The 12,468-nt window shown below is 60.9% G+C and overlaps 1 pseudogene; it reads right to left on the reverse strand.

The window, feature by feature from the left end:
* Positions 1-6,297: 6,297 nt before the first annotated feature.
* The window catches only part of LOC141938257 (uncharacterized), a 33,775-nt pseudogene continuing 27,604 nt past the window's right edge, over positions 6,298-12,468 (reverse strand).

A 12,468-nucleotide genomic window follows, 5' to 3' on the forward strand; every position in this document is an offset into this window, starting at 1 on the left:
TTCCTTCAGTAGTAGATAAAGGTACTACACGAATAGAAAAGGAACATGTAGTACCATGGTGGAAGTGTGAAAAGGTGTATGATTGCAGCAATGCAGACTCAATAATTCAAAGAATTCCTCCCTTAGCAGCTTCTCTGAAGTTTGGTTGTTATTGTCGAGGTTTTCATAATAACCTCACTTTGACAAGCATATTCACGCCCAGGAGAGGATACTTTTTCAGTTGTAAGAAATCTACCATTCAGAGTTCAGGACATTTGGTTTGGGCATTAAGTGATGGAACCTGGACAACTCACTTGCCAGTAGATGGTAAGGTGAAACAAGTTACTTTAGGCATGCCGCCATTGTGTCCAATTTGGAAGAAATCACCATTCAAAGGACCCTTAGAAGATTTAAGATTAAAACGAACCAAGAGGTCTGAAACAGATGATGACACATGGAATGAACCATCAACAGGAGTGAAAATTGGCTGGGCCTTAGAGTCCCTTTTGAACCCTATAGCTTCATATAGAAACAGAGAATGGCTCTATCAGTTAACAGGACAAGTAGAAAAATTGGCCAACGTCACAAGGAAAGGATTTAAAGAATTAAACATTCAATTACAGGCAACTTCCCGAATGACACTTCAGAACAGGATGGCATTAGACATGCTTCTGCTAAAGGAGCATGGAGTGTGTGGATATCTCAAGGATAGCCCAGATCATTGCTGCATTCATATTCCTAATGTCACTCAGGATGTAGAACATGATCTAGATCTCTTAGACAAAATCGAAAAAGAAACAGAAACAATTTGAGAAGATATGTCCGAAGATTGGTTGGAAAAGATTTTTAGTGGATTAGGATGGAACCTGAACTCTTGGCTGAAATCCCTAATCAAGACCTTATTTTTGCTGTTAATTGTCTTTGTGATTATCATCTTAATTTATGCTCGTCTTAAAAGACAGTTTATTAATAGACTTGCAGCACACCGAAGGATTATGAGAGAAGTACCACATATGCCACCTGAATACAGTCCACCACCGAAGTATGGAGAAACAAATACTAACCTTAAAAATGAAAATGAATAAAATGTGAAAGTATTGAAATAATTTTCAACACTTTCAAAGGGGGGAAATGTTATTGATTTACCAATAAGTAGAAGAAATTGTGTTTGATTTAGTAGAAATATAAAATCGGAAGAAATATTTAGTAAAATTTTTATTTGTTGTGGTTTGTATTAGCAACCGATTGCTGCTTTAAAATCACCTGTACAGTCCCATACCAAGGCCGAGGAGATTGGTCATAATCATTTAGTAGAAACGTTTGGAATCTAGGTAACCAAATACAAACTGATCTGTAAGTTGATTTATAATATATATATATAGGACCAGGAGAATACAAGTAGTTGTCAAAGTCTAGGAATAATAGGAACTGAGGGAAACAACCGTAACAGCTTACAAGTACCTGCCAAGGAAACTGTGTCCTTGGGAATTGTGTTTGTGTATGAAACTGTGTCCTTGGAAATTGTATACGAAACAGTTCTATATAAGATGAGTGATTTTAGTGCTTGGCGCGCGTTGTTGGTGAGAATACTCCCCTGCGCGCCCGGCCGTCAATAAAGAAGTGTCTGCTTATCTGCATCAAATTGGTGTTGGTAAGTTCTTTATTCCGGATTTTCAGTAACAGGTGCTGGGGCAGGTAGCGCGGCACCGGGGTCCAGAACCAGGGCAGGCAGACCAGCACCGGGGGCCGGTGCCGGGGCGGGCAGCAAAGCAGTGCGGGCGGTCCCGGGACGGGCAGCGCCGTACCGGGTTTCGGTCCAGCGGCGGGCAGCGAAGCATCGGAGGCGGTGCCGGAGCGGGCAGGGAGGCACCGGACTTCGGTCCCGGGACGGGCAGCGTCGTCGGGTTCCGGTCCCGGGGCAGACAGCGAGGCACCGCGGTCCTGTCCAGGGGCGGGCAGTGCGGCACCGGGGGCGGTCCCGGGACGGGCAGCGCCGTGGGGATCCGGTCCCGTGGCGGGCAGCGCGCCACCGGGGTTCGGTCCCGGGGTGGGCAACAAGGCACCGGGGGCCGGTGCCGGGGCGGGCAGCGAAGCAGCGGGGGCGGTCCCGGGACGGGCAGCGCCGTACCGGGTTTCGGTCCAGCGGCAGGCAGCGAGGCACCGGGGGCGGTGCCGGGGATGGCAGGGAGGCACCGGAGTTTGATCCCGGGACGGGCAGCGTCGTCGGGTTCCGGTCCCGGGGCGTGCAGCGCGGCACCGGGGTTCGGTCCCGTGACAGGCAGTGCCGTGGGGATCCGGTCCCGTGGCGGGCAGCGCGCCACCGGGGTTCGGTCCCGGGGAGGGCAACAAGCAACCGTGGGCCTGTCCCGGGGCGGGCAGCGCCGTCGCGGTCCGGTTCCGGGGCGGGCAGTGAGGCAGCGGGTTCCGGTCCCGGGGCGGGCAGCGCGATACCGGGGGACGGTCCCGGGGCGGGCTGCGAGGCACCGGGGGCCGGTTCCGGGACGGGGAGCGCTCCACCGGGTTTCCGTGCCGGTGCGGGCACGTCCGTCGGAAACCGGTCTCGGGGCTGTAGCGCGACACCGGGGTCCAGAACCGGGGCGGGCAGAGAGGCACCGGGGGCGTTTCGGGGCGGGCAACAAGGCAGCGGGGGCGGTGCCGGGGCGAGCAGGGAGGTACTGGTGACCGGTGCCGGGACCGGCAGCGCCGTACCGGGTTTCGGTCCAGTGGTGGGCAGCGAGGCACCGGGGGGCGGTCCCAGGGCGGGAGGCGCGGAACCGGGGGACGGTCCCGCGGCGGGCTGGGAGATACCGGGTGTCGGTCCTGGGGCGGGCTGGGAGGCACCAGGGGCGGTCCCGGAGCGGGCAGCACCGCCGAGGTTCGGACCCTGCAGCGCGGCACCGGAGGCCGGTCCCGGGGCGGGCAGCGAGGCACCGGGGGGCGGACCCAGGGCGGGAGGCACGGCACCGAGAGGCGGTCCCAGGGCGGTCTGGGAGATACCGGGGGTCCGTCCTGGGGCGGGCTGGGAGGCACGGAGGGCGGTGCCGGGGCGAGCAGGGAGGCACCGGGGGCCGGGGCCGGGGCGGGCTGGGAGGCACCAGGGTTCGGTCCCGGGGCGCTCAGCGTCCTACCGGGGGCGGTTCCGAGACGGGCAGAGGCACCGGAGGCCGGACACCGGGCGGACAGTGCGGCACCGGGGGCGGTCCCGGGGCGGGCAGCGCGGCACCGGGGCTGGTCCCGGGACGGACAGCGCCGTGGGGATCCGGTCCCGTGGCGGGCAGCGCGCCACCGGGGTTCGGTCCCGGGGTGGGCAACAAGGCACCGGGGGCCGGTGCCGGGGCGGGCAGCGCCGTACCGGGTTTCAGTCCAGCGGCGGGCAGCGAGGCACCGGGGGCGGTGCCGGGGCGAGCAGGGAGGTACCGGGGGCCGGTGCCGGGACGGGCAGCGTCGTCGGGTTCCGGTCCCGGGGCGGGCAGCGCAGTACCGGGGGGCGGTCCCAGGGCGGGAGGCGCGGCACCGGGGGGCGGTCCCGGGGCAGGCTGTTAGGCACCGGGGGCGGTCCCGGGGCGGGCAGCACCGCCCCGGGGTCGGTCCCGGGGCGGGCAGCGCAGTCGGGGTTAGATACCGGGGCGGGCAGCGCGGCACCGGGGGGCGGGCGCCCCCCCGCCCCGCTCCCCCCTTCAGCAGGTCCTTGTCCACCATCTCGGGCCGCAGCTCCTGCAGACGCATTGGCCGGGGCCGCATCCGGAGCCCGAGGCCACGGACCGTGGCGAGCAAGAGGGCGATAGGGGCGGGGAGGAAGAGCAGGAGTCCTCGTCGGGGCGGGCTGCGGGGGAGCGCGGGGAGAGCGCGGTCAGCGCCCGGCCCCTCCGGCCTCGCCCGGGGGCTCCGCGCCAGCCCGGGCTGCCGGCACCCGCGGGGCTCCCGCCGCGGGCAGGTCCTTGTCCTCCCGCCGCAGAGCAGCAGCGGGTCGCGCCTCCACCCCACGGCCCGGCCCTACCGCATCCCCCAGGCGGCCCCGGGACCCCGCGCCAGGTCTCTGCTCCCAGCGCCGGCAGCGAAATGTTTGTGTTTCCCAGCGGGTGGCCCGGCGGCGCGGGGACCTGCCTCGGCGGCCTCACCCCCCGCGCAAAACCCGCCTGCGCGCCGCGGGAGCGTTCTCTCCGGGGGGGGGAACCACAGACGGCAACAACAACAGCAGCGACAAAAAACCGGCGAGACCTCCCCCGTTCGCCTTCCCCGCTTGCCACAGCCTCCCCCCGCCGCCCCCGCCTAAACAAAGGCCCGACCTACACCGCGGCCTGAGCAAACCCGGCGGAGGCGGCGGAGCGCGGGGCCCGCGGGAGCGGTTTGTCCGTCCTGCTGCCGCCCAGAGCCCGAGTGCGCCCCCCCGGAACGGGCACCCACCCCCCTACAGCTGCCTCGCCGCTCCCCCCCTGCGCCCCCGGGGTCCCGCCAGAAAACCTTCCTCATTCAGCTGAAAAAGGAACATCGGAGCCGCCCGGGGCCCTTCTCCGGTGCCGAAACGGAGCCCGACACCCCCGGCGGGGCTAATGAACCCCCGCGCCTCGGCCGCGCCGCGGGCAGAGGGTGCTCGGCGCCGGCTGCCCTCAGCTCCCCGCAGACCCGGGACAATCCCCAGCCGGGGGGGCCGCAGGCTGCTGGCGCCTTCCCCCGCCAGCCCAGCCGTCCCCGCAGAGTTCCCGCACCCCAAACGCTGCTGCTGCTCCCGGCACATCGCGGGGGAATAAAGCAACAGCGGGTCCGTCGCAGGGGCCGTAAATGCCCGGGCGCTGCTTCTCTGCGCCTATTTAACTCGCCAGGTGTCTTTAATTAAACTCGCCGCTGTGTTTCCATCTCCCGCCGCCCCCCCTTTGTTTCAGCTCCGCCTGACAAGAGATGCGAGACACGCCGCGGAGTCCCAGGAAAGCAAACTGAGACTGGTGGGTCCGTCCCTAAATACGGTCCGTTTGAGAAAAGGGAATTCTGCTCTCGAGCAGCTGGAGGAAAGGAGAAGCCCCGTGTTCTTCTCCCCCTAAAAGCCATGATCCTTGTTTCAAATCCTCGGAGCCGATTCTGCAGGACCGTCACTGAGCGAGGGGCGGGGCCGAGCCCCGGGAAATCCGTTTGTCCCGCGCTAAACCCGACCTAAGCCCGGACGGCACCTCGCTGGAGTTTAGTCCTGACGCCCCCCACAGCCGCTGCCACGGCGAGGCAAGCAGGGCTTGGGGGTTTTTTCTGGCCGCGACCAGGCACGGCGCGACCGCCAGCCCAGCCGCGGCACGGCCCGGCACGGCGGGCAGAGCGGGGGGGCCGGGGACACCGCCGGACACCCCGGCCCGCCCCACACCCCCGCCGCCGGCCCGGAGGCGGCTTTCGGGCGTCTCCCCGGCGGGCCTGGGGCGGCCCCGCGGGGGGAGGTCTCGTAGCCCCGGGAGGCGACGGGCAGAGCGCGGGTCTGCGCCCCCGGCGCCACGGGGTCCCGGCCCGGGGTGCCCCCTGGGGTCGGTCTTCGCTCCCCGCCCGCTGCGGGGGGACGCGGGCCCTCACCGCTCGGGTGCGGCAGCGGCGGAGCTGCGGCGGAAGACGAACCCCGGGGGGTGCGGAGGGAAGCGCGGCGGGGGGCGGGGGCCAGGTCTCGGTAGGTGGGGGAAGCTGCGCTGCGACGGGCGGCAGCTGCGCGGAGTTTCTGGCTCGCCGGTCCTTTTTCCGCGCTGTCAACGAGTCCGTTCGGGGCGTTCGTGCGCGCTTCGCGGAGGGCTGCGGGTTCGGTTTCTATAAAATCGCTCCCTTCCCGCACGCCCGCGCCTTTCCTCTCTGAACGACACAGCAGGGGGCGCCGACGAAGTCAGTCCGCGCGTTGTTCTCCGCGGCGATGGCGGCAGCAGTAATTCATGGAGCGGCTCTTGGGGGAAAAACCGCGTGCGGGAGGTTTCTCCGCGTTTCTTCTTGTTTTCGGAGCCTGGTGACGGGCGGGCGCGGCGGCTGCGCTGGCGGCCAGGGGAAGGCGGCCCCCCCGCCGCGCCCCCTCGCCCTGCGGCGGAGCCTCCGCGGCCGCGGAGCAGCTCTGAGGAAGCGCCCGCGCGGTTGCGAGGGTCTCTGCGGCGGGGGGAGGGTGGAGGGGGTGGTGCCACGCTTTGGGGGTGCGGGGCTTGGCCGGGGTCCCCCCGAGGGCTGCGCGGAGCCGAGGGCCGGGCGCGGGGGGGGGCGGGGGTGACGGGTATCACCGTGGCCGGGGGTGCTCTGCGAGAGGGGAGAGTTTTGGGGGGAAAGGTGTGTGTTTTGCTGATCAGGGATATCAATTAAACTCAGACACCAGAGTGAAAAGAGCAGGTGTATTTTACTAGAAATAACTAAATAATATAACAGAATAATACAGAAAACATACAGTAAGAAAAGACAGAACAGTGCACTTAAACAAATAGGAAAATACAGGGTAATGCATCAAATCATTACTACCTGAGAGAGAGAACAGTGATTAAGAAAGATCCATCACCACTTGCATACGTTACCATCATCCAGATCCGCAGTCGCTGGGCAGCCCCGGTTACAGCGAGGGTTTGGAGAACCTTTCCCTGCAAGTGGGAAATCCTACGCGGTGCGTCCACCCGTAGGTGAGGCTTCCAAAGTCGCTGTGAGCAGGCCCAGCCTTATATACCTGAAATCAGTAAGCCAGAATAGCTGGCACCTTTGTTTTAAGCGGAAACATCTGGTTTTCATCTCACATTAGGTTCCCCCCAGAGCCTGGCCAGGGCTTAAGGGAGAAGCTAAGGGAGTTTCCCTGCTTATCTAGTTAATTTATGAGCAAGGTCACAAGGCCAGACAACTGTTTCTGTGGCCTTGTTATTTGCTCACACATAAAGAAAGATAAAGATACATTCAACATAGACATGTTTTATGATGTTTAAGCTACATCTTCTATGTATATTTCACTAATGACTACACACGGAGTTAGCAGTTTCAGTTCAGGGCCTGTTGCTCAGGCTTCAGTATTCCCACCTTTTACATCAGAATAGTTGGTTTGCTATAACTTAGTATAATTCCTATTAGCACAATGGTTATCAGTTATAAAATGTACAGGATTCATCTATAGGTCAACTCTGGCTTGGGCTTATTGTCCAAGCCTTAGCACTTCAGCGTGTCATTCCCGGAGCACGAGGGGCGGGCGCGGAACGCGCAGGGGCTCGGCTCTGCGGCTGGGCGCTTCTGTCACCTCCCGCCACAGCCCGGCCTAAACAGCCCCGGTACGCGCCCACAGTATTTCAGCGAGCGCTCCCAGCACCGTGTTTTGGGGAGGGGAAGGCAGGCGGACACGCCGGCTGTGGGGAATTCCCGATTTCTGCACCCCCCCGCCCCGTCCCGCGGCCGCCGTCTCCCGGCGCACCGGAGAGTGCCCCTGCCTCGGACGCCGCTTTACTCCGCGCTGGGCCCTGCGGAACGGCCCCGCGGGGCAGGCAGGGGGGTGTCCCTCGGCGGGGAGAGGCGGGAGGGAAGGGGAGGCCGGGCCGGGCCGGGTGGCCCCGGGCTGGTCCTGTCGGAGCCGAGAGCGGAGGGGGGGGGCTCTCCCGGGACCTCCCCCGCGATGGGGGGGGCTGCGCCTGGTTCCGAGCCCTCTCTCTGACAAGAAACACAGGGATGGTGGGGGTGCTACTCAGCGGCACGTAGGAGAGAGCCCTGAAATCCTGGACGGTAAGACACAGCACGAAGAAAATGGGGAGAATTGGGGCTGTTCTAGCGAGAGGCTGTTGGCCCGCAGGGCTCTTAATCCAAGACTGCGCCGTGGTGCCAGTGCGTGCGGCTGAATGTTTCTCTCTGGGGGTTGCTGTAGCGAAACTGGTTCTGCCTTAAAACACGGTCCGCCGAGGAATTAAAAACGGCGTAAAACTGGCGTAGGAAAAAGGGGCACTGAGAGTAGGGCCGCGGTACGCGGGGCCACCCGTCCCGGCTGGTCCCGTCAGGCAGCGCGTCCCCAGCACCGGCGGTTCCTGGGCACGGGCCCCGGCCCGGGGGTGCCCCCCCGACCCCCCCCTTCCACGCTGACTGCACCTCCACAGATGCCGCGTTGCCGGCGGCGCGGGCGCGGAGCCCGGCGGGCCCGGTGCTCTGCAGGACCATGACGGCATTGCCCGCCCCGGGACCGGCCCCCGGTGCCCCGCTGCGGGGCAACTGGCAGATGACCAACTGGCAGATGACTGCAGGCGCTGGCTGAGGCCTCGAGGCCCAAGAACTTGGGGGGTGGGGGCTGGGACACACACACCCCCCAGCTCCCCAATAAAGGCTCATATGAAGCTGTTGGCCCTGTTGGGGACACTGAGAACATGGTGGGGGTTGATATACACACACACACATGTCATTTCTGCAGTCTGTGGGCCATCCCTCCAAAACGTGTCGAGTTCATTCAGTCCGTAGCTCCGGGCTCTCTCTGCCAGGACCATCTGTCAGGGTAGGAGGGATGAGGCAGAGCCGGCTCCATTGGTGGAGGGGGTGACGTTGGACAGACACAGCAGAGGAGGGCGTGTGTCTCTGCTGCGTTGGGAGCTCAGAGCGGGGGGATCTGCTGTGGTCCACTCTCACTCTGTGAGTTGAAGATGTTGATCTCGAGGAAGTTGCTGGGCACCTATTGCTGAAACTAGTCCTGACTTCACCAGTTTCTTTGTCATTAACCTGGGTGATTCTCAGTATAATGCCATTACTATTATAGGTATTAACCACAGTGAAAATACGAGCTGAGGTTTGGTGCACAAGGACCATTGCCAGCTGCCACGGAAAGCATTACCTGGAAAGGTAATAACACACTTAAGGCAAAAAACCAAACCCAACCCTCTCGAAGCCCAGAACCACTTTCAGTTTAAGCTTAACATCAGCTGAAAGCTGCCTCCTACCTCGACCCCCCTCACCCTTCCCCCTTCCCCACCAGCACATTGCCCTGGGACCCTTTAACAAGCTGATGGAGAAGGTCTGTGGTCCCAGCTGGTGTCGAAGCACCACGATGCACCCGCGGCCACACGGTCTTGTGTGGCTAAAGCTGCTCTGCAGGGCACAGCAGAGCCTGCCAGTCTCTGCAGCCTTCCCACACCCTCAGAACAGGAGGGAGGGAAAGACCAGCAATGTCTTGGGTGGTCAGAGGGAGTCAGACTCACCACGTCCAGAGCCCACACGTTACCCAGAGGACTCACTCCAACAGGACAAGCGCAGGGCAGACGAGCGGACGGTCGGGTAACGTGCGCAGCAGGAACACCCAGGCAGGCTGGCCAAATCTTCCGTCACTTCACCCTGCAACTTTGTTTTGGGTGTAGTTCAGAGGTAATCAGATTATGAACGCTCGTTCTGACTGAAACATTTTGGAGAAAGGTTATCACATGGCATTGGCATTACAGTCAGAATTCGAGTACAAAAATCACAGAAAAGTTGTGCCTTGCCAAGTAACTGCCCAAGGAGGCTCTATACAGTTTTTTAACAGCAACACAGTCAGATCTCGAGTCCCAGCTGAACTCTGTGCCAGCTTTTTCAGTACTACTGAGCTCTCTGACAGAGTACACCACCGTACAGAAGTCTAAATGGGTTTACACCGTAGCCTCATTTAGAACCCAGAAAAATAACGCTTCCTGACTGGAAGTGCTGGCTGAAGCACCCAGCGGGCCCGTCTGGAATCCCTGCGGGAGCCCAAGGGACCACCAGCCCCCCCTGCCCCTGGCCCAGGCAGCGCTCAGCAGCCCCAGGCACACGGAGCCTCTCGGGCCTCAGCAGGGGTGAAAATCACCCCAGTGTTCAGAAGTCTGACTCACAGTCACAAGGCATATGTGGAAAAATACCATCTCGATTGATCTTCAGTTTATCTCCCCTCGATCTGTCAACGTACAATTCCGGATGAACCCAGGAACCAAGGAAAAACACAGAGTCCTCCTTCCCTGGGAGGCGAATCCAAGGGCCTCCTTCCTTCCATCCCTGCAGCTCAGGAGCCGGCCGAGGGCTCTGGCGGGCCAGGCTGGGGCTCCCTTCCTGGGGCAGGACAGGCCTCCCCGCCCCTGGCCCCGGGCCCCTGCAGGACCCCTCCGAGCACCCCCCCCCCCCCCCCCCCGACCCAGCCGCTGCTGCAGAGCAGTTCCGCGCGGGCTGACATCGCTCCCCCCCCCGCGCTGCCGCCTCCCGCTTTGGCCGGTCGGGGCCGGGTTCCCAGTGCCCTCTCGAGAACCCCCGGGCTGCCCTCAGGCTGCTCTCGCAGCAGCTCGCTGACAGCAGATCAGCCGCCTCGGGAAGCGAACCGGCGCTTGCTGTGCTGAGGCTGGAAGGGAGGAAAACCCCCCCTCCTGCCCCCTCCATCCCCGCCCTGAGCTACCCCCTTCGCTTGGTAACGCCCCCACTGCCCCCTCTGCCCCGCCAGCGGCTGCGAGCTCGAGAGGAGCTCAGAACAGCTTCCTTGGGCCAGTGAAAAACTGGGGTCACCTTCTCCCTAAACCACATACTTACCTACCACTTGCTTTTTCCTACTGAAAAAGTGCAGTTCTGCAAAATTTCTTTTATAAAAATAATTTAAAAAATCTTTGTCACTAGGAGATGCTTCCAAATGAAACAGAACTAATGCACCCCCATTCCCCACAGCAAAACATGGCACATTTCTGGGAAGACAAGAAAGGAACGCTGTGCTGCTGCAGCTGTCCCTCTGCAGGACAAGGCGGCTCAGGGAGGGGGACCTGGGTTCCCAGTCTCTGCTCCCAGCACAGCAGCTTCAGCTCCCTGACCCCAGCTGCTACGGAGCAAGACAGCTCTTCGCACAGCATCCAACAGAGTCCTGCTCGTCTGTTGGGTCTCGTGCCGGCTGCGCCTGCAGGAGGGATGCCTGGAAGAGGCAAAAGGCCGAGCTCAGACAAGCCCCCAGCGCCAGGCCCAGCCGCAGCTCCACGGCTCCGGCTGCACCTTCTACCTCCAGCCCTGACCAACGCTGTGTCCTTGTGCCGCGGGGAGCAGCAGGTTCCCAGAGTCCCCTGAGCCGAGCTCAGATGACCAACAATTCAAGTTTCTACTGGTTACACCAGGCAGTGAAGAACTGCTCTGGAGGGTCTAGCTTAAAAACCTGACAGCTAGCACACGAAAAGGGAGCAAACCCTCATTTTTCCTAACTTTAGAGCGTTTCCCAAATGAGCAGAGCGTAACTTGATGAGGACTGCCGAGGCCTTGACAATCCTCAAACTCTATCATTTCCTGGCAACATGGGGTGGTGCAGCCATAGCAGCTCTGGCTGTTGCCCTCTGCCTGCTCTGGAGAGCGGGAGATGCCAGCACTGGGAGCAGCACTCCAGGCTTTGCTGTTTTGGGGGAAACAGCTCAGGTCAGAGGCTTTCCTCTGTTCTCAAAGTGACACGTGCTTTGCCAAGGGCCGTGTTCCCCACGGGAATGCCACCCCCAACCTCAGGCTGGGAATATGAAAGTATTCTCTTGGCAAGTGAACTCAAACAACAGAAGCAATTCCTAAAGGAGTTCTGTGGCTTATGGAACCTGCTACATTTGAATTACAATACCAAGGTCTGTCAACATAAAGCCAAACCAGATGAAGAGGGGGACCTTAATTTGCTAAGCATCGAGAGCAGACTAGATGTGAAACCCAGACAGCCAGCTCTGCAAAGGGAATTTCTTCCAACCCCTTTCCCACCATGCGCGACCTTTAGGCAAGTCAGAGACTAGACCCAGGTGAATGATGTTGTTTGGCCACGGCCAACAGATGTGTCTGACGGGGCCCTCCCAGCTCCTGCTGCACTCACCTCCTGACAGCCAGACAGAACTCGGGCTGTAGAGTCGTGCAAAGCTGTGCCCATCAGCACGGGCACAGCAGCTTTTGATGAGAGCTCTCCTACTCCTCACCTGGTTCTGCAACTCAGTTCATCAATGACTGCAGCGAGCCTGAGACTCCTCCTGCGAAGAAAACGCAAGGATTTCTTTTTAGTCTCCAGTCTGGTCAGGGCCATGGTCTGTACTCAACTTCTATTGGGTCTATACTGGGGGCCGCTGCCACTGGGATTTGCCATCATTCCTCCGTATGGCCAGACCCTCCTCCCACCAAGTAAGACTCTGTTCTCACCTCTCCAGAAGCAGGGATCTTGTGCTGGTCAGAGAGGGAAAATCCTCGTGCATCTGGCAGCGACCGACAACATCTCTTCAGTCTCCTCCGTTCACGCTCCACCTGCACGCTGGACAGGAGAAAGGGTCACAGAAAGCTGCCACCAAACAAGGAGCGAAAGGACCTCTGGACATCACGGCAAGGAGATTTCTGCTCAGAGACTGTAACTGCACCAGAGAACAGCGAGGGCAAAAAGCACTCAAAGTAGACTGTGGAAGAGCAAGAGGAAACAGTTCCTGACATGAGAGTGACAAGCGTGTGCGTATGGGGACACTGGGGCAAGAGGGGTGGTACTGGCGTGAATGTGCATTTGTGAAGGCAATGGGGTGGGAGAAAATACCAAAGTGTGTGTCCACAGGGGAAAGTGGGAGAGGGAAGGAA

This window comes from Strix uralensis, chromosome Z (assembly GCF_047716275.1).
Source record: "Strix uralensis isolate ZFMK-TIS-50842 chromosome Z, bStrUra1, whole genome shotgun sequence".
NCBI classification, from domain to species: domain Eukaryota; kingdom Metazoa; phylum Chordata; class Aves; order Strigiformes; family Strigidae; genus Strix; species Strix uralensis.